General features: G+C 37.7%; 1 protein-coding gene across 3 annotated transcripts in view; it reads left to right on the top strand.

The window, feature by feature from the left end:
• The window catches only part of Tafa2 (TAFA chemokine like family member 2), a 517,412-nt gene that overhangs the window by 1,717 nt on the left and 492,266 nt on the right, over positions 1 to 23,429 (top strand). The window lies entirely within an intron of this gene.

The following is a 23,429-nucleotide window of genomic DNA, read 5'->3' as shown; positions in this document are numbered from 1 at the left end:
AGGCAGATGCTGGTCCTGCAGACAGGCGGTCAGGGCAGGGCACAGAAGAGGGACACTGAGCGGGACCCAAGCGCGCAAGAAGAGGCTGGGTGAGAGGCGTCCCCCTCTTTCCTCTCACGCTGGAGGACTTAAGTGGGGTTGAATTCAAATCCCTTACCGATCCTGCCTAGTGACCATCTTGGCCTCCTCATAAGGAATTTGGGGGTCTTGATCAAGGGAGGATGAATGCGGGTCAGTCAAATTGCCTTTTCTGAAATCCCTACTTTCTGTCCACTTCTGATTAGTTAATTCTCAGGCTTGTCTGCAGAGGGTGGGCGTTTCCGTGGGGCTATCGATCCTTCCACCTCCAACTATCTTCATAAGCAATCATGCCTGTGCGTTCCCGAGCCTCACCCATTTAAAGGCTTATTTGGATTTGGGAACACACACTTTATTGGGGAAGAATTTTTTTTTTTTTTAAATAAAGGCGACTACAAGATAGCTCCAGTAAAGGATCCTTTAACCAACACTTCAGAAAAAGCACAGAGGAAACTACTGGGTTTTCATTCTTTCTGGGCAGAGGTCTCCCACATCTTGACAATAGTACACACTATTTCTTTCATTATTTTCTGCCAACTGCTTTGTTCCCTTCCCCATTCTGAAAGACCAGGTGTCTACCAAGATGTATTTTCTTTAGACTACGTGCGGATCTTCACTTGTCAGTCGAGGGAACCTCGTATTTCCAGAAACTGCTTTGGTCAAAGGGAAAGTTTGAGATCGGTTGCCCTGTTTCTCCTAGAACTGTAGGTTGGGCTTTCCAGCGTCCACTTGAGAAGGAACAACCATCCTTAAAAGCCCTCACGGAGACCGTGCATTCCTAGTCAGTATTCCACTTCCTGACCGTGTTAACAATTGCCTGAAGAGGTTGGAATCTAATGTGTAGTTACTACTGTGGCTAGCCTCTCCTCACCTTGTGCTGACAACAAGACAGAAAAGAAAACATCCTTGTGTTGTGATTGTGAGATCTCTAGCATTTTCCACAAGTCTTTCATGGGTAAAACCCCTCACCTGAATTCCCAAAGCCTACACTCCTTTACTCTGGAGATTCCACCCCAAATCACTCTGTGTCTGAGGGTCTTTCTCTCTGGACCAGATGAATGCCAAACTCTATTGGTTTGATGGTAATTACCTGGTTTCTGTCTTCTCAGCTAGGATGTTTTAGACATAACCCATCGGACTGCTATCCATTAACACCCTAAAACTGCTCATATTAGGCAATATAAGCTAAGACAAATGAGTAATTCATTTAAGATATCCATATGAAGTCATCTATGAAATTATTAGTCAAGGAGATTAAAATATAGTTTTAAATAGTGTTAGGGTTATTTGCATTCACTCTCTTTCCATGTTTGCACATGTATTTCCAAACTGGTGAATAATTTACCAATTAAAAATTTACACCTAATGTCTTCTATTTGCTATAAAAGATCAGAGGTGTGTGATTGTTTCTTTTTCTTTTCTTCTGTTCTGGATTCCACCCTGGTTCAGTTATTTGGGTCTTGACTTATTTTTTAGATTCATCTTATTTCTTTTTTAGAATCTTAACTTTTAAAGCCATCACTCCCCACTTAAAAGCTATCAGTAATTTTCCCAATTGTCAATGAGAACAACTGGGCTGTGTTATTGTATGTGTAAGAGTAAGACAGAGAGAACGCTGCCACTGTCAACCGAATACTTGGGCATAGGGAGTCTTGTGAGGTGCAAGCACAGTTTGAGTTTTACTGTGGTGATGTATTCAAATTGTCATGTTTTTTAAAAGATGAGTCTAGATTATTTTTGTTCCTTGAAAAATAGTAATTAGCAATGCTTACAACCACATTTACATATAGATATATGATACATGCCGCTTAAAGAAGAATCAAGACACCTTGATGTCAAATGCCTATGTATTAATAAGTTGTACTGGAGGGGGATTTAAGTGTTCTGAGTATGTGTAATTTTGAATGGGAAAATACTAGCTACTTTAGCAATGGTCTGTTGAAGACTGAAGATGCTCACAGATCTATCACCGTGGATATCCATTGCCTAGAAGCTGCATGGAGTGGTTACCATCCAAGTTATAAAAAGTGATGACATGGCTGTAAAGAAGTCTGTTTTTAGACGTGGCCACTTTTCTTTTGAAAAATTCATAAAATAATGAAACAAGGGAAGATTGAAAATTTTTAGAGAAATTATTTTATGTTCATTTTATCAGATCAGCTTAATTTGTCAGTATCAGTTTAATTGTACTAGATTATTTTAGTAGTTCTGGATTCAGTATCTTCGACATCATGTTTTGATAACCACCTTAAATTGCATTTTCACTGAGATGTACATCTTGAAGTTGCTTTACTCACTAGTTACAGCTTATACATTACCCTGTACAGGCAAGGTAGCCCGTGTCTCTCCAACATCTCTCAGCCATTTCTTATGATGGCCTTTAAAAATCAGTCCTGTCAGATTATGTTCAAGTTCACAAGTAACTGCAAACGGACGCACATTTACTGATGAGTTCTGTAATGCATGTTCCAAAGTGTCAGTCATTTCTAATATATTTGAAAAGATGAAACAACCAGAGTACAAACAGTTCAGTGCCCCTGCTTTTAATTCTGCAGTATTTTATTAGGGATGCCTCATTAAGTCACATTATTCTGCATCTGTTTTGTTCATTGAAAATTCAAGTAAAAACAAGAAACTTTACCATGTAAATGCAGTTTTTTTTTCTTGGTGAAAAATCCTAAATTGAAGTAATATAATAGTCCACCTTGATCTATGCCTGATCTTTGCAAGTGCAATTCATTAATCTGTTATTAGTAGAGGCCTATCAAAACAAAGAGAAGCAAGGCATTAATACCAACTGCTACTAGATATGAAGGCAAGCCAACTGAATCAATATCACACGTGGCCCACACACTTGCAATGTATTTCACGTGATACATCTCACTTTCGAGTCATTGATTTTGTAATGTCATGCAATGTGATGAATTTGCCATTTTGTTTGAAAATTCTTTAGTTAGCTTTATTTTCAAATACTTAAAGCATATGAGTTATTTAACTACTTCATTGGTAGATAAGGGATAATTTTATGATGAGTTATCATCCTTTTAGAGAACAGTCTGATTTTAGGTTTGGAGCACAGACTGAAGTGGGTGATAGACAGGTACGCTTAGCAAACAGAGACCCACAAGTTCATTGCTGTTTCTCAGTTGTCACATACCACTGCATTATTGGGTAATTCTCAGAAGGCCTGATTCTGTTCATTTAGTACAGTTGTTCAGTGTCCTTAGTAAAGTCAAAGCTGATGATGTTTGTCTTCTATTTCTTAATCATATAGAAATTTTGAAGAATGACCAGACTTAGTAGAATGTGAATAGAGTAGAATTTAAATGTTTCTATGTAATAGGTGATATATTTGTAAATGATCTCTATAGCCATATATATACATATAAATGTTTATAGTAGAATTAATATAAGATACTGATTTTGTATTAAAGGAGGAAAGAAAAATTTTATAGCAACTCTATTTTCAGTACTTAGTTTTCCATTAATATATATGGTCTAACCTACCACACAACTGTCTTCATAGCTTAAAAAGGCTACTTACAGTTGAGTTTTACTCTTTTTGAAAATATTTTTATTTATTGTGTGTGTCTCTCTCTCTCTCTCTCTCTGTGTGTGTGTGTGTGTGTGTGTGTGAGAGAGAGAGAGAGAGAGGGGGGGGGGGGGAGAGAGTGAGTATGGGGCACTCCATGGCTTCCTGCCACTGCAAATGAACTCCAGATACATGTGCCACATTGGGTATTTGCCTGAACATGAGTACTGGGAAAATGAACCTGGGCCTAAGCTTTGTAAGTAAGTGCCTTTGACTGTTGAACTATTTCCCTAGCCTGAGTTTCACTCTTTGAGTCATTGTTATGTAGTATATATATATATATTTTTTCTTCAGTTCTTCAGTTTTGCCCCATGTGAAGTACAAGTGGGAATGCTAACAGATATTAAGCACTGAATAAGTCTATATTGTGCCTTTATTAAGCATATTCCTCCACAGTTAAAATACAAACTTCAAGTCACATTGGTGAATACTGTTGTGATTTGAAAATGGTATCTACAATTTTCCAGTAATGCTTTGATATTATAATTCATGTTAGATTTCCTAAAACATACCTCCTTACAATGTGCATGCCACATATTCATGCTGGATTTCATCCTGGGCTCTAATGATAGACAAGCCAGCATCAGTCTGGCCTACTTGGCTAATTAGTTTGCTTGGAAATCAGGTTTAAAGTAAATGTATAAACTATAAATTAGGATCTCAGCAGATGGCCAGTGGCTTAAAGTTCTTGGTTGCAAAGCCTGCTGGCCTGAGTTTGATTCCCCAGTACCCATGTAGAGCCAGATTCACAAAGTGGCGTATGTGTCTGAAGTTCATTTGCAGTGGCAAAAGGACCTGGTGCACACCCATTCTCTCTCTCTTCCACCATCTCTCTCTTTCTCAAACAAATAGTTAAATAAAAATTGAAGGAAATATCCCACTTTGTTCACGGTGGTCCATATGGCATATGAACTATAACTTAGGAACCAGAGCACATTTGCTTGTATTACATGAAGCCCTGTTAATCACTTCCTTTCAGCTCCTAAATTACTCCACAGTGGCTGTAACTGTTTTATGATTTCCCGTGAATGACCAGTTAGCAAAGGTACATTTTCTTCCCTCGTAGGACTAGCACAAACACAGCCATTCTATTGAACTTATATTTATATTGCTTCCTTTATACAGCAGATGTTAGAACTCCGTACAGTGAGATTGAATAGTGACACTACTGCATTCTAGCAATTATGGTGATAGGGTGAATTGAATGCTTGGACAAAATGGAGACAGCCAGCCAAACACATCTCCTTTGCTCTTTACTCTTGAGCATCTGGAAGCCAACTCTTCATGTGAAGCCTGGAGAGTTCAAAGTAGGTTTTGATGAGTCCAAGGCCTGTTCTGCTAAATATTTTTGTATTTATACTTTCTAATGTTATGAATTAGTCACTATATAATTGCATGCCTGTGAGTGGGCAACTGTGTTGCCCTTTAAAGGTCATGCAAAGATTCTAAACCTTCCCATTTGCAGTGTTAATTGCCTGTGGCCTCCTGTTGCTATGCATGGAACTTTCTGTTGAGCTTACTACTACAGAGCAGCATCTTGTCTTTCTCTGTTGAGTTATTTAGCTCTTCATAGACACATATGTGAGAGTATCCACCATAGATGCTAGATTGAAGGTTTTCTGGAAAGGTGTGTTTGTATTTTGGAAGTTAAGTTTCAAGTCACAGTGGCCTGGGCTGTGAGGAGACAGATTGTTTCTGGAGTAACAACAGCTCTATAATTTAAAATTATTACTTGTATGTGAAAATCCTGCCATGATATTTTTTAATTTGGGATTTAATTTTCTTTCTTTTTAAAATGTACACTTAGAACTGTTCTTAAATAGCTCAGAATTTAAATATGCTTATTCTCTCTCTCTCTCTTTTTTTTTTTTTTTTGAGGTAGGGTCTCCCACTAGTCCAGGCTGACCTGGAATTCACTCTTTATTTTCAGTGTGACCTCGAACTCACAATAGTCCTCCTACATCTGCCTCCCCAGTGCTGGGACTAAAGGTGTGTGCCACCACGCCCGACAAAATATGCTTATTTTCTTCTGATGTTCACATTTCCTAACATCCATGATATACTGGATCTATTTTGACATAGATCATGTACTATGAGAAAAGCAAGGTGTGTTATTTGTTCCCATTTGTTTTGTCCTGGCTTTACATTTTTTTTTTTTTTTGTCTTTATGGATTGTACAGGTAAGAACCAAGTGTCATGTGTTTATTTGACTCTTAATAACAGATTATCCAAGTGACAGAACATGGACTTTTTAAAGAATACTTTCCTTAAGAGTGCAACTCTAAGACTTGTTTTAGTAAAACAATAGAGCATTATGTACTGATGTAATAAATTTGTGACTGTTCCCATCAGCTGAGAATTTAGAAATGGCTTGTAGCAGAAAGCTTCAGTTTCACTGATATGAACTTTCAGACCAGGCACAGTTATGGAGGAAGGGATATTTATTGAAGCCTACAGATCCAGAGGAAGTTCCATAATGGCAGAAGAAGCTGGCCTGCCTTTACAGGACCAAGCAGAGAGAGAGAAGTACAAACCAAAAACCAAAAAGCCACACAGCACAGCACACTTCAGGAACTCCAGCTAGGCACACTTTGCACATATTTAGATTGAAATCTGAAACCCACCACCACACCCAAAGATCCACCCAATGACATTGCCTCCAGCCAGGTGGCTGTAGAATGCAAAGTACAAACAAATAAACAACTGAATGTATTGGGGGCCACCTATTATATTCAAACCACCACATAGCTAGTTCAAAATATTGGAGAAAAATAAACTTTTTATCTACATTAACTTTTGTACATTTCCAGATCCACAGAGGCATTACTCCCTACTGCCTTATTGAAGGTAGAAAAATTTATTCCTTAGTTTAACCTTCATGTATGTTTATGGTGAATGGCCACTCAAATTTGCTAGCGTTGGAGTGTTTAGATTCTCCTGAGAAATGGCCAGCAGACATTTGTAGCAGTGATGGGGGTCATGTTTTTTTTTTTTTTTTTTTTTTTTTTTTTCCCTGAGAGAGCACTATGTTGAATTGACTGAAATAGTACCAAGTTTCCTTTTGTTACATAGTCTCTGAGGAGCAAGAAAGTAGTTGATCCACATTTTGGTAAGGCAATCCAGAGGCCAACAGGGCAGATAAAGGGTACCGAAATCCCATACCATGAAACAGCTTCTGTTTTAGGAAGCTTTAAATTCAAGGAAAAAATTTTAACCTAAGAAGACTTTTATGTTCAGATTTTAGAATATATATAACATTAGTTTTCTTCTAGAATGTATATTTACCCTTATTACAAATTCCTTTGGGCTTATGGTTGGCGTGTTTATAAATTTACATTAAGAATTCAGTCAAAATTTACACTTGAAGATGCATTCATTCTTCACATTATTTGTTAAGTGGTTAAAATTCATTAGCTTGCTAGTTTGGTTAGGGGATACATTTTGAACATGACCATTATAAAAACAAATGCAGTATGTGGGAAGAATTTTGGAGATCTTTTTTATATCTCTAACAATAAATAACCATGTAGCCACAAGAGAATCACTTTATTTCTGTGGGACTCAGTTTCTCTACCACATATTTCTTTTCTTTTCTTTTTTTTTTTTTTTTTTGTTTTTTTGAGGTAGGGTTTCACTCTAGCTCAGGCTGATCTGGAATTTACTATGTTATCTCAGGGTGGCTGCAAACTCACAGCAACCCTCCTACCTCTGCCTCCCAAGTGCTGGGTCCACCACGTATTTCTTTAGTGGAGTTTGGAATTGATGATGATGACGATCATTATGGAGGAGGACAGAAGTCGTGGTGGTGGTGACCACGGACAGTAGACCTGGGTACATAAAACTGAACCAGATGAAGTCTTGTAATTTAGCTTACTTATACTTGTCTGCATGATGTTCTTCTGTTGTGAGATCAGTAGTGACAGGCCAAGGGTCTCAGGCTCATTAGAGTTACATGTCCTTACTCTATAGCACTTTTTTTTTGGTGTCAATTGCAATGAATTGGTCAACCCAAATAAAGCCAGTTAGCAAATGTATGATCTTCACATGTTATTTGAAAATGAATATTCAAGATCTGCTTGTAAATTCCGTAGGTATTTAATATTGCCAGCCAGTTTTGCTTTAGACCTGGGGGCTTATACACAAACATTCATTTCTCATAGGTCCAGAGGCTGGGAATTCAAGATCAACGTGCCAACAGATTTGTCTGGTAAAGGTCAGATTCCTGGCTTGAAGACAGCCACTGTCTCACTGGATGATGACAGGATAGAGTGGGAGGGAAAGATGAAGGGAAAGAGAGAGAATGAATCATCTTTCATGTCTCTTCTTCTAAGGGCACACTCATTCATAAGGACTCCGTAGTCAGGACCCGGTATCTAACAAAGGCCTCACTCTCAAGTGTCATGACATTGTGATGGGGGGTGCTTCAACATAGGAATTTTTAGTGAACACAAATGTTCTATGCATGGAAAGCATCCTCTGTATTCTTGGAGTAAATAAAATGTCCAAGTTGGGATGGATTGTGAAGCAAAGCAGTGTAGAGTATTTAAAGTGAGGTGCACTGTGAGTTGACTTGAAATCGGTCACCAAATGGAGTGACACCAACGGTAGCTCTTTTTCCTGAATTATGTATATTGAGTGATTTTTAGATCAGAGACACAATATGCTCTAGACTTTCCTTAAGGAGTTAGAAATCCAAGGCCCTATAGGAAGTCAGGCTGGGTGGGAGCACCAATGAATGAAACAGACCAAATAGAAGATGACAAAGCCAATGTTTGGGAGACCTCAGCGAGTGGCAGAGAATCTGGCCAACATATAATTGGGACAGCTGAGCCTGGGCATCAACATGTTGCTGTTAAATGTGTTGCCAGCCTTTCTAATTTGTAGAATAGAATTTCAATGTTCAAACCTTTAAATGTGAACATTCTAGGTTTATATATCATGGCAGTAAATTCAAATATGAAATCATCTGTGGGTTAACAGATATATATGAAGGCATTATTCAAGTAAAAGACTATAATTGTTTTCTTGTAGACAGGGGGGTTTAACTATGGCTGACTAGAGAGATGCATGATCATTCTTTTGTCATCTACAGCCATAATCTCCCAGTGCCCCATGCATCTGCAGTATGGTTGGTTGGTGGTAAAAGGTTCATCAGGAAGCACAGAATGAGAAAGATGAGTGACTCAGTTTGACCCTAGCCTTCAATTTTCATTTCTTCCAGTGAGTCCTTGATGCTGGACTCACTTTGATGTGGGCAACACCTTTGAGGCTTTAAGAGATTACACTAGAAATACAGAAACTTAACTTTATACTGCATATTTGAAATGGGTTCTGTAGTTTCATAATGCCTTCTTCTTTAGGCCATAATATCTTAAACTTCTAAGTGTTTACACACATCACATGGAGGAATTTTGCTAAAATGCAAGTTCTGGACTAGGGCTTGAGATGCTGCATTTCTGACAAGTTTCCAAGCAACGCTTGTATTGTTTGTTCATGGTGTGCAGTTTGGGTTGGGAGGCTTTACAGAGCATTTTACCTGAATATCACCCCATGTATTCACACAGGTAGCATTCCAACTCCTACACTTTTGACAGATTATTTCATGTAGTAAGCAGGCCAACCCTGCCACTGACAAAACATTTCTCAAAAACTTATCTGAACATATAGTTCATAAGCGCTTTTACCTAGCTTCTCGCTTTCTACTTAGCATATTTCCACACAAAGCATAACCAGAACTTACCTGTTTTTCACATATTAATGAAAGTTTGGTTTGATTCCTACAGTTGGAAGAAATAAGCTTATTTATTTCATAACCAAGGCCTTATCATATATTTATATTCTACTATATAAGATTAATCTCAGCTCTCTAGATCATTTTTTTGGGGGGGGAGAATTTCAAGAGTAGCTTCAAACTTTTAGTGGTTAGGTGTCAAGATTTTGGTCACAATGTCAAGATTTTTGTTCTATGTGAGTAGAATTGTGAACAGGAGGAAGGATGGGCTTGGAAGTAGACTGGAATTTTCATGTGTGTTCAGTGGGTTAGAGACCTAAAGTGATGAGCTCTTGCTGTATCTCTAGAAACTTTCCCAAAGAAGTTTCTTTAGGCCTGAAGACACAATGCTGTGTGATTTAGGGACTTGGAACATTTTGTCAGCATGCATCAGTTCCCTTTTGTATCCAGTTTCACTAATATCAGAAGGTATGGAATTATAACTCATATAACCTGATTCTTATGTGACAAGCTTTGGTCACTAGGTAAAATCCTTTGTCATATATTTTATCAATTCTATGGAGACCTTTGTGTTCACTTATAATGACATATTAATTGTAAGCTGATATTAGATTTAGACATTGCAGACATAGGGAGTAAATTAGTTTGTATTGTTCCAAGATTAGTATGACCTGTAATATTCATACTATTAAATATAACTCCATTTCTTTCTTCTAAGTGCTTGTATGTTTCTAGCATATAGAAAAGCTCTTTTATAGCTGACTAATGACATGAATTAGTTGTACTCAATCTGTCAGACTGTAAGTTCTGTGAGGCAAAGTTATTTATATCTTATTTCTTTGATTTCTAGGGCTTACAGTAGTGCTTGGCACATAGTGGATATATAATAAACTTAATCGGAATATGATCAGTAGTTACATGTTGATAGGATGTATGTTTTGTAGACTTCTTCAATATGCCAGGAGGTATTCTGTGAAGAATTTTCATTTATTCTAATTGTCTGTGGGTTCATTAATTTTGAGTATGTTTTCTATCTCTAATTTGAATTATCTATCTATCTATCTATCTATCTATCTATCTATCTATCTATCTATGGTGTAAAAGGCAAAGAAGAAAAATAAAATAAGCATGCTGATCAAAATTGTTATTGTTGCCAGGCATGGTGGCACACGCCTTTAATGGCCATTGTTCTAGACTTCAATGAATTGAAACATTTTTTTGTTTTAATTCTAAACACTAAATGCTTTAAAATATTTACTGATTTTGTTCTAGTTCTTCTGGCCTAAGTAAAGCTTTTAAATGCTTGCTGTTATAGAAAGTTTCAAAAAAGTTAAAACTCTTTGACCATATTTGATCATTAAGAAAAGCATATTTAACAAAACCTAAAAAGTTAACTCAGTAGAATTAGAGTTCTCATAAATTTATGGGTGTTTACTAGATCATAAAAATTAAAGTTGAATATTTTTGTTTTGTGTTCATTTTTATTATAAGATTATATATTATAAGATTTTTATTATAACTATGTTTACATGTCTATACATTCAAAACTTCTTAAAGTCCTTACATATGATGTCTTCACTTTTTGGACTACAAAATATATTTTTGAGACTCAAATGATACTATAGACAGGCTTTAAATTGGATGGAACTTTTTTCCCCTGTATTGTCCTCAAACATCCAGACTTGTAGTTATTATCTAAGGTTATTGAGTTGAGGCAACTGTAGAATTTATTGAAAAATATATATCTGTTCTTCCCCAACTCAATTCCAATATGAGATTAGTGAAAAGTTTAGAATGATTTTCAAAATCAATAAATAGAATTAATCAAGCTTACTGCACATGGGTGAATATTACCTTGGGGCAGAATCTGTTATGCTGCCAAGAAGTCTGAGTGAGTTATGGTTTCTTTGGCTACTATTTTTCCTAATAGCTTGTTCTAGTGTTTAAATGGAACTCAGGGTTTCTGGCTCATATTCCACTTTACATTTGTGTAGTGTGCATCAGGTTGTTTAGGCAGATGGGGCTGCTGACTGGAGTGAACTGAGAGTGAAAAGCAGACGGAGTAACTGGCCGTGGGGATGGAGGCAGTGGCAGGGTTAGCATTTTGCAGGGTAGGAAGAGGAACAATAGATATCAAGTAGGAAGCCAGATGGAGGGAAAGAGAGAGAGAAAATGGAGGTCAGAGGGGAAATTTGTTGTTATTAGTGTTTGTATACAAAAGGAAGAGGTCTTCAACTTTTGAAAGTGGTGAGAACTTAAAGAATGAACTTATAGTGAAATGACAATGGGCACAAGACTATAGAGGAGAGAAAATTTCAGGGTGCCAAACCGGATTCCCCCTATGTTTGGGTCAAACTCTGTCCCAGAAAAAGAAGTTTCTGTCACCAAACTAAAGGTAAAAAAATAATGGGCCCTCGTTCTGACCTTAATGAAGGCCACTTTCATTACTAATTAATAAGATGGTTTAATTTGATGATTACTTAGGTCCCATCAGGTTTTTGAGTCCGTGAGAACTAACTACTTGCACCCATGCTTTTATTCCATTACTTGAACATGCCTTGCACACTGTACTCTCTGCTTTCTGTCTATGCTGTGAAATTAATTTTTAAAACAGCTTTTATTTGAATTGACATTTAATTTTGTACATGTCTATGGAGGGAGGGAGAACAGTGTGCTGCTCAATATGTATATGCTGTGTAATGTGTAATAAAGCCCAAGTAGCATATCCATCAATTCCAATATTTGTAACTTCTTTGTGGTGAGAGTATTAAATAAGCTTTCTTCTAGATATCTTTTTTCGTTTTTTTTTTTTCAGAGATAGAAAGAGAGAGTGTGAGAGAGACTGAGAGAGGAGAAATAGAGAATTGGTGGGCCAGAGTCTCAGCCACTGCAATTGAACTCTAGATGCTTGGGTCACTTAGGGGGCCTGTGTGACTTTGTGCCTGCCTTGCCTTTGTTTGTGTGGCTTACATAAGATCTGGAGAGTTGAACATGGGTCCTTAGGCTTTGCAAGCAAGCACCTTAATTGCTAAGCCATCTCTGTAGCCCTCTTCTAAATATCTTGACATATATATTTTTTATTAATTATATAAACTAAACTGTGCAATAGAAGACTCAAACTCTTTCCTTTTATCTAACATCTATCAACTTTTCAAGAAATTTTTCTAACCCAATTGTTTTCTTCTCTCTTTGTGAGACTCTGATGGCGAGCATGTTAAATCTTCCTACAGTCTCTGCTGGTCTAAAAGAAAAAAATATTTTCCACTCTTTCTTATTTAGATTAACCTTTTTTAGTTCAAATATTTATTATTACTGTTTTAATTGGCACATAATCAGACATGCTTATGGGATGAAATGAATGTTTTTATGTATGTATACATTGTATGATAAATCACCATAGTATATTCATCTTAAATACCTCTAATTTATACTGAAAACATTTAAAGTCCTCTCTTATAGAGAAATATGTGTAATAATTTATTGCTAACTGCACTCATGCTGCAGTAGAACACTAGGATTTTTTATCTTATTATAACATTATATCATTGATCAGTCTCTCCTCATCCTTCCCCTTCCCTACCCTTCCTAGCTCTTGGTAGCCACAATTCTACTGTGTATCCCATGAGGCCACCCTTTGTAGACACTATTTATGAATGACATCATGCAGTGTTTGTGTTTCTGTGCCTGATTTTTTCACTTAGTATAATGTTCTCTAAACTATGACATTTTAAAAACAAATTGCAGTGTGCATATATACCACATTTATAGATCCATTTGTTCACTGATGGGTGTTTAGGTTGATTCTGTGTCTTGGCTATTGTGAATGATGCTGCAATGAATGTGGGATGCAGCTGTCTCCTTAACATAATGATTTCATTTCATTTGGCTCAATATCTAACACTGGGATGGCTGGACCAGATAGAAGTTTCATTTTATTCTTTTGAGGAATCCCCACACTGGTTTGCACAATGGCTGACATAATTTTTATTCCCACCAAGAGTGTAAAAGTATTTCTCTTTCTTCATACCCTTGGAATGTTTTTTATTGTATTTTTTGGATAACAATTATTCTAAATGGAATGATGTGATATTATATTTTGGCTTAGGTTTTGCATTTTCATGACAATTAGGCTTTTACCTGTCCTCCTTAGAGGAATGTGTAGTCAACTCTTTTACCTATTTTTACCAAGGTTATTTGCTTTTTGTGTTGACTTGTTAACTTGTGAAATCTTGAGGTCACTGTGTCTTTTTTATATAACTTTAAAAATTTTTATTTATTTATGTATTTGTGTGTGTGTGCTTATGGGAGTACTAGGATCTCTTGGTGCTGCAAATGGGTGCTTGCTTGGCTTTACATGGGTGCTGGGGAATTGAACTTGGGCCAGCCAAATTTGCAAGCAAGTGCCTTTAAATATTTCACCATCTTCCTAGTCCTATAATGTGTGTGATAGTTTGAATTAGGTGTCCCCCATAAACATGTGTTCTGAATGCTAGGTTCCCCAGCTGGTAGCAATGTGAGAATTGGAGCCTCCTGGAGGTGGAGTATTGTTGGGAGTGAGCTTATGGCTGTTATAGCCAGCTTTCCTTTGCCAGTGTTTGGCATACTTTTCTGTTGCTATTGTCCACCTGACGATGTCCAGCCTCTGCTGGTGCCATCTTTTCCTCTGCCATAATAAAGTTTCCCTTTTCTCCCATCAGCTGCTTTTGGTTGGGTGCTTTGTGCCAGCAATGTGAAGGTAATTGCAATAATGTGTCTTATTCTTTACTCTGAATCACCCAAACCAAACTTTAAATAAGTTATTTAGAAAACATTTTATTAATTGACATTAAAATTTTCTATTCTGAAATTTCAAATTATTTCCATTCCATTTCCATAAGAAACAACAAAGTATTTTCATAAGCATAAAGAATAATTATATTTTCATAATGCTATATTGCTTATAAAAACTCATGTATATAATTTCATTTGATATGATAAAATGGCTACTTTAAGGATGATGGCCTTCTCAGTTTCATATGAGGAAACTGACAGAGAAAGGTAGAAGTTGTGCCACTTATGAATGCCAGAGGCTGGTTTGAATTCCAAGCTTGACTGTTAGATGCCAAGTCTTCCTGTGTCTGTCAGCACACTCACTGCCCTTTTGCTCTATAATATCCCTTCACAAGTGTTTGAAAAGCGATCAGCTCTGGAGACAGCATCTCTTTCTGATTCATTCAACAGACTTCCTCGATGTGTGGTATAATAAACATAGTATCTTTCACCAGGAATAATAAAGACTTGTAGCACTTTATGAAAGATTGCGTTTCCCCTCACAGAAATGGAGGTGGGAAGAATTTAAGAGCAGGAGAATGGAGCATGGGGCTGCAGAATGATGTCTTCCGGGTATGGTGTCTGCTAGACTCATTAACTCACAGCAGATATGGTTTCCTGCACAAGACTGAATGCTAATTTTTCATCACATATTAGTGAGGGGGTCTTTAAGACCCCATACCTTTCAGAATAAATAGTGGAAATTTATGATTGCTTGGAGAGTGTGCAGTCATACATGACTTTTAATGGTTATCCTCTGGTTGGTTATCCATTTTCAAGTTAACAACCTCTTACCCATAATCATGCAAGTGACCCTAATTTAAATTAGTAGGTCAAAAGACCAACTAAACAAAAAGCAAAAACAATGATGAAAGCAGAATGGGAATCTAATGGGAAGAAGAGAAAGGCTATTTGCAGGGAGTGGGGTCAAACTGCATTGTATACATGTATGAAAGTCTCACAAATAAGAAGTAGAATTCATACTATATGATTCCATTTTTATAGAAGCTAATTTATAGCAATAGAAAGTAGATCTGTGATTCCCATAAAGAAGGAGCAAGAGAGATGACAAAAGGGAATGGGACATATGCTCCTTCCCTCTAATATGGTGACAGCTTTACGTGTGTGTCAAAATAAACTATACATTTTAAATAAGAAAAAGATGGAAGTTCCTTCAGCTCAGCATTCCTCAGCTGACACAAGCTAATGAGAAGCAGTAGCCATGTGAGCTGCTTTGCTTTATACCTGTGTGATCTGGAAACAGGAAGAACTGACTTAAATGCTACTTCTGGTCTACATACTGTAGAAGGAACATCACTGTCCCTTGTCTCTGCCCCAGGAATCTTGTGTCTCTTATGAACATCTATGACATATTGCAGGCTTGCTTGTAAGTTTGCAAGTAAGGTAAAAAAAATTCAGACACCTTGCAGAAATAGAGGAGAGAGAAAGAATGAGAATGGGTATGTCAGACCTCTTGCCACTGTAAAAGAACTCCAGATGCATGTGCCACTTTGTGCATCTGGCTTTATGTGGGTATGGAGGAATCAAACCCAGGCCATTAGGCTTTGCAAGCAAGCACCTTTAACTACTGAACAATCTCTCCAACCTAGGAAACTTCATAGTTCTTAGTAGTGTCTCTTCCTCTTATGCAAGTAGAGCTGTGTTCCTTTGCCTGGCTTAGAATGATAATTTTTGTTGTGACTCTCGGTAAAATTACAACAAAACAGGTAACCTGTTATACTTTCCCCAGACTTTAAGAATTACTGTAATGTGGTTCCTCTCGAGGCCCACCCTCCTGTGACATTTGGAAAGGTCCTTTAGGCAACAGTGTAGAAATAGACTCCACGAAGTCCTGAGAGAGACTAGCTGGAGAGCTATTTCACTCATGCTGGTGACACTGGGGAAGAGTGGACAGAAAAAGAAGTGAGGAAAAACAAAAGTAGGAAAAGAATTTACAACTAGGAAATGGTTCTATTCTTAGAGATCAAATGTGTGGGGACTCAAGAGAAAAGAGTCAAGAATGACTCCTGGCTCATGTTAGTTGTCCTTTAGGAATTTTGAGTTGTTTGAACTTCAGTGTTTTGTCTTGGGGACAGCCACGAGGACGTGAAAGGGAGTAGTATAGTTTGGTTTACAATTGTGTTTATAGGTATAAATTTGGGAGTCACCAGTGTGCAACTTGTGCCTGAATTCTTCTAAAAACTCAGTATTGAGTTAAAAAATGTCATTAGAGCTCTGAGGAACAACAGCATGGATAAAAGAATTTCAGTTATTAAAAATACCCTCAAAATCATGAAGTAGGGAAGTGGGAAGGAAGCTGTAGGGGTAGGGAGAGAGCACTAAGGGGATACAGATGGGGAAAAGAAGAGGAAAAGGAAACTAAAACAAAAATTTGTTTGAATATACCATAAGGAAACAGAATTTTTTTTTGTGCTAATAAAAAAATGTCCTTTGGAAGAATCACCTTTTTTTTTCTTCCTGTTTTCTGTTTCTGAGTTTTTGTCCTGCTTGCAATAACCTGCTGTCACCACTGATGGAGTCCACACTTGGGGGCTAAGTTTCTTCTAGAGAAGCTGATGTCCTCAGAAAGGAAGATCTATGGAGGAAAATGGGAGAATCCCAGAATGCCCTGCTTCCATGCTGCTTGCGGTGTGTGTGGGAGAATCCTTGAATACCCTGGCTGTGCGCCTGCAAGCTGTTCCAGGCAGGAGCACTATGAGGATGAAGACTTTTCTCCATGGTCTTTGCTCCCTGTGGAGATCTTTAGCCATCTGAGCATTGACGCCACGCTAGGCACTATGGTAAATCCTTTTGTAAATTATCTTTTTTAGTGCACACAGGAATTTCAGATGGTTGTTCCTATTTATAATAGATATACATTTATAATATAATTCATAGCATAATGTGCATTATATATTAATATCAATATATATATGTACATTTATGTATTTAACATTATATATATAGTATAATATATACAGTGTATTATATAAATTCACAATTTATAATATGATATTTATAATACAGTGTAATATATAATATAAGGTATACTTTAGTATTGAAATAGGTTTCTACTATTTATAATATTCACATGTATTTCTAATATTTGTAATAAAATACGTCTCTTAATTATAAATAAGTGGCTTGATACAGGCCACACAGCTTTTAAGAAGTAGATATGAATCTTGAATTGAACATCTTACCTTTGGGAGGGTGTATTATTGCCACACATAATGGTGTGTCAATCATATTCATAAAATATTAGGTTTAATTTGTTAAACAGAATGCTGATTAAAGAATTTTCTTGGTTCACACTACTTACATCTGGAAAGCTCAGGTAGGACCTGTTTCTTTTCCCAAGTTTAAAATTGTATCTGTAGGGACTGGGGAAATGGCTTAGCAGTTATGGCATTTGCCTGCAAAGCCTAAGGATCCAGGTTCGATTTCCCCAGGACCCACATAAGCCAGATGCACAAGGGGGCACATGTGTCTGGAGTTCATACACAGTGTCTGGAGGCCCTGGAGTGCCCATTCTCTCTTTCTCTCATAACTACATAACTAATTAAATAAAATATTTAAAAAAATTGTACCTGTATAGCAGGGGAGGGTTCACATCCAAAGCCATTGAGTTCTTTCCTGGTCTCACTCTAGTTTTATGCCCATATTTCTGGTATCAATAAAATGAACTGGGAGATGGCAAGATGGCTTTGTGGGTAAGTGCACTTGCTCCAACGTATGTGGACCTGCGTTTGATCACCAGCACCCATATAGCAAGCTGTTCATGGTTGCATATGCCAGTAACACCAGTACTGAGTGAAGTGTGCAGGCAGGGTCACTGGGACTAAGTGGAGGCCAGTTTAAGTGAAGAAAATGGCCTGAGCTCCTGGGAGGCTGTCTCAAAGAAATAAGGTAGATGAGTGATATAGAATATAAGACATCCTCCTCTGGCCTCTGCAATGCATGTATCTGTCCACACGTGTGCATATACCCTCCCCACACTACCCTTTAATATCCATATAGCTCTTTGAATGAGTCTGAGATTTCCCCTTACAGCATTCTATGGCTTTTCCATTTTATTTGATGAAAAGCTTTAAGCTCCTAAGTTATAAGATAAAGAAGTAGCATTTAAGACAATTTTAAGAACTTATATACTCAATTATTAATTCCATGGAATGGAATTATAAATAGCTCAACTCCTAAGCAAGTGTAAATGACTGTGTCTTTTTTTCTGGAATTTAAATTCAAGCTCAAATGTACTATGACATTTATCTTCCAAAAATATTATTGAGTTCTTTGGTGTGTAAAAAAGTGGGTTTCTTGGGAGTAGAATGGGAAGAGCTTCTGCATCAGCCTGGGTTGCAGATCTCTTGGTTGCCTTTGCACAACATCAGTATAGACTAATTAATGCTGAATGCTTAGTGGGTATCAAACAATACGATCTTCTAATTTTCTGATTAATGGCAAAGCCTCATGAAAACATTAATTATACTGGAAGTACTCAGACAATGCCTTCTAAGTAAATCTTTTTTAAAATTAATTTCATGTTTAACACATGGCATAGTAAAGAAGAAAATATATCTGCAAACAGAGTTTTGGTAATCATATGATAATGTAGGCAGCAGACATTGCATAATAATATGAATAGAAGGCTTCTATTCTCGAAGGTTATGGATATTTTTAATATGTGGCCAACATCAAAGGAGGAGTGGTGTTTCGCAGCTATATTGTATTGTTTTTGCCATCTGTCTTTGGAACTGAATGTTAGAAAAGGTAGACATATTGAATGTCTTATTTTTTAGAATAATAGGTACATCCAAATTTCTTTGAAAGAATGGCACGTATCTGTTGTATGTTTGTATATTAGATTCACTTTCTTGGTCTGAGTTTCAATTCTGGCCTATAGGAATTGATGGTAATTTGTATCATTTATCAATAGGTTATCATGATAAATTGTACTCTAAAATTATAAATTGTAGCAATGATTTTCGTTGGGTCTAAGAGAAAGGGCCTTTGCTAGAGGTAAGACCCAGAGTCATAACATACAATGTCATTTCATTTGAAGAGCCTCTTTATTGAGGAAGATAGGGAAGTTTTATTACAAATGACTAGGGAATATGGCAAACTAAAAGTATGGCATAAAAGGATATTATTAGAGGTAAAAATAGATTTAAATAAGAAGAAAAACATGAAGTTTGAAGAAATAATATGGCCAGAATAAATATGTATTCCAAATATTTTTTCTTTATATATTTTATTATAATATTTATACATGACCCTACACAATTTTTTTCAATGAAGAAAAGACCCAGGAATATATAAAATTCAAAATCTTCACTTTAGTTATGAGGTCCCAAGGTCACTATTGAAGGATCCCAGAGAGGTCTAGAACTTAGGTGCCTCAGTTTCCTGGTGGATGTTTCATTACATCTGGTCTTTATCAGTTTGTCCTAGACTCAAAGTGCTAAGAGTTTGAGAGGGCCCCCGATCTATGTTGTTTTCTTAAACTGACTTAGCAGCTATATTTGCATTGATCCAATTATGAAAAAAAATCAGTGGGGAAAGGCATGCTAAAATTTCATTCAATAGTTTATTCTAGAGTTTATAACCCTGCTTATCAATATACTAATTCATGTAATCACTGTTTATAGGGCATGCACTCTGTCAGGCACTGTGCTCAGCTGTGTTAGAATTTGAACCCAGGTGGTTTGAATTTTAAAACAAAGCCTTATAAGCTGGGTGTGGTGGTTTGAGTCAGGTGTCCCCCATAAACTTAGGTGTTATAAATGCTAGGTTCCCAGCTGATGGATATTTGGGAATTAATGCCTCCTGGAGGGAGTGTATTGTTGGGGGCGGGCTTATGGGTGTTACAGCCAGTTTCCCCATGCCAGTGTTTGGCACACCCTCCTGTTGCTGTGGTCCACCTTATGTTGGCCAGGGCATGATGTCCACCCTCTGCTCATGCCATCGTTTTCCCCTGCCATCGTGGAGCTTCCCCTCGAGACTGTCAGCCAAAATAAATCTCTTTTTCCCAGAAGCTGCTCTTGGTTGGGTGATTTCTACCAGCAATGTGAACCGGACTGCAATAGTAAAGTGGTACTGAGGAGTGGGGTTGCTGTTAGACACCTGACTATGTAGCTTTGGCCTTTTGGAGCTGATTTTCAAGAGGAATGTGGAAGGAGTTGAAACCTTGGCCTAAGAGATGCCTTGTAGTGCTGTAAGTACAGCTTGATGGACTATTCTGGTCAGAGCTGAAAGACCTGAAGGCAGTAAGAACTATGGACTGTGAGGTTTGGCTTATGAGGGTGAGAAAGAGCTTTGCCTGGACTGGGCTAGCAGTTTGAATGAGAAGCTTGCTCTTATGCCCGTGTCCTGAGAAGTTGTGCAGGGTTGCTTTGTGTAGAAATGAACTGGTGTGTGCAGAGGGATATGGCACAGAAAGAAAAATCTTTGGGTGAACTGTTGCCCATTCAGCTGCAACTGAGAGATTACGACCTTTGAGACTGGGCTAGCTGACCCGTGCTAGGGTAACAGGAAGAATGTAGACTCTTTTGAAGGGGACTGAGTGTTCAAGGAGTGTCCTGTCCTTCAAAGTCTGCTTTATTCCCCCCTGGATTAACAAATTGGCCCCCTACATGGTATCATGGAGTATAAGAAATGCTGGAAAGAGGGTCATTTAGTTTGCAACACGGTCTTGTGTTTTGGAAATGGCCATGGGCAGTGTGAAGCGGGTTTGCTGGTTGCCTGCATAGAGACCCTATGGGGCCATGAGGATGAACCGTGGCTTGCATGTGGAGACCCAGTGGAGATGCCGGGACCGTGAGATGGCTGCCAAGGAGCTGCCGGCCCAGATGAAGTTTCCCAGGACTGTGAATCACCTAGCTGGAGGGGTGGGATTGGAATGCCAGAGACTTGTTGCTGGTTGGAATTATCAGACTTGAAGATTTGTCACCGTCTGGAGTTGCTGGACTTGAAGCTACAGAGTTTGATGTTTGCCCTGGTTGTTTTAAATCTTGTATTGGTTGAATGTTTCTTTGCTATGCCCAATGCCATTTATTGCAGTGTAAATATTTATTCTGTGCCATTATGGGTTTTTTGAGGTTATTTTTTGGTATTATGGCTCAGATCTGATACTTGGCAGCTTAGAGGTAAGCATTTAAAATTTATGGTGTGGCCTGAAAAGATGGCTCAGTGCAAAGCCTATAGGCTCAGGTTTGAGGCCTTGTGTAAAGCCGGATGCATAATGTGGCTCATGCATCTGGAGTTTGTTTGCAGTGGCAAGAGGCCCTGGTCTGTCGATATGTCTCTCTCAAATAAATAAATAAAAATATTTTAAAAGTTAAAAAAAAAGATCTTGGAATATGGGGATGTATGAACATCATTGGAATTGATGAAAACTATGGGGACTTTTAAAGTTACAAGAATGCATTGCATTTTTTACAACATGTATGGTTATCAGTTTATGGGGGCCAGGGGTGGAATGTGGTGGTTTGAGTCAGGTGTCCCCTACAAACTTAGGTGTTCTAAATGCTACATTCCCAGCTGATGGATATTTGAGAATTAAGGCCTCCTGGAGGGAGTGTATTGTTGGGGGCGAGGTTATGGGTGTTATAGGCAGTTTCCCCGTGCCAGTGTTTGGCACACTCTCCTGTTGCTATTGTCCACTGGATGTCCACTCTCTGCTCATGGCATTGTTTCCCCTGCCATCATGGAGCTTCCCCTGGAGCCTGTGAGCCCAAATAAATCTTTTTCCCAGAAGCTGTTCTTTGTTGAGTGATTTCTACCTGCAACGCGAACTGGACTGCAACACCGGGCGTGGTGGCGCACGCCTTTAAGCCCAGCACTTGGGAGGCAGAGGTAGGAGGATTACCGTGTGTTCAAGGCCACCCCGAGACTACATAGTGAATTCCAGGTCAGCCAGGACCAAAATGAGACCCTACCTCAAAAAACAAAACAAAAAAACCCCCCAAAACCAAACAAAACAACAAAGCCTTGCTCCAGTCTTTACTTATTTTATGTTGACATTTTTCGCTTAACACGGTCACCTGACATTTTCCTTCCATCTTCATCTATTTTTGAATGTGCAATTAGCATGTATTCAGCACATTCTTTGTGCTTATACTGGGCATTAAACCCACTAAAAAGAGGCAGAAGTCAGCCCCCGCTTTGAAAGAGCTGCTGATGTCATTGGCCAGAATCTCTGAGCATCCTGTTCGATCCATTATAGATGTAGTGGAGAGTCATTCTCAACTGTGCTGGATCCAAGATTAATGCCTGTAGCACCTCATTTCTACTGAACTATTGTAGTTATGTGGTCTTTGAAATTCATTTTGGCATATTAATGACTATGTCAGAAGAGATACTTATATCCAGATGGATTTACTGGGGCCCTCTTTTGGACACATATTCAACTTTAATTGTGGCTATTAAGACATCTGCATTATTTCTGTGGAATCTAGTGCTTAGATTAAATTACAGTTGAGGACAGTGGTTATTCTTTGCAATTGGCACATTGTTGTCCCTTAGGTAATGTTTGAAGATCAAAGAAGAAAGAAAAGAAAGAGTAGTAGGAGGATATTCTCGTCTTTTATGCCCTGAGTCTATAATTTTGTCTAAGAAGAATATTAAATTTGAAAAAAAAGACTATTAAATTTGCATGAAATGTTTTCATTTTTTGAAGCATTATTTTTTTAACCCCATGATCTATACTGTTTTTCTTTATGACAAAAATAAGGTTTTGTGATTATTTTAGTAGGTTTCCAATAACATTTAGTATACATATGACTATTTTCCTATCCTCCCATGAATTTTTAAAAGTGATGGATGCGAGCCTGCAAACAATTTTTTGATATTGTGATAGATTTTTATATTTATTCTTACATAATCTTAGTATTTTCTGTATGATATCAACAAAGGTGAAAAAAGGACATCTCTTAAAAGTATCTTATAAAATTGTCATCTGTGTGGAAGGGTACCCTTCCTTAACTCATTATTGTCATCATTGATTTGAGTTGCTATAGTTAAGTGCCACGAACTGGGTATATTTATTGTTCATAGTTCTGGGGATTAGGAAGGCCAAAATCAAGGTGCTGCAGGTTTGGTATCTAGTTAAGGCCCTTTGAGAGCATGGTTACCACCTCAAATAATGAATCTTATTTTTTTTTTGTTTTTGTTTTTGTTTTTCGAGGTAGGGTCTCACTCTGGTCCAGGCTGACCTGGAAT

Source organism: Jaculus jaculus, chromosome 6 (assembly GCF_020740685.1).
Source record: "Jaculus jaculus isolate mJacJac1 chromosome 6, mJacJac1.mat.Y.cur, whole genome shotgun sequence".
In the NCBI taxonomy this organism is placed as follows: Eukaryota; Metazoa; Chordata; class Mammalia; order Rodentia; family Dipodidae; genus Jaculus; species Jaculus jaculus.
Note: the sequence above shows the minus strand (reverse complement) of the source record. Positions and strands in the feature narration are given on the sequence as shown.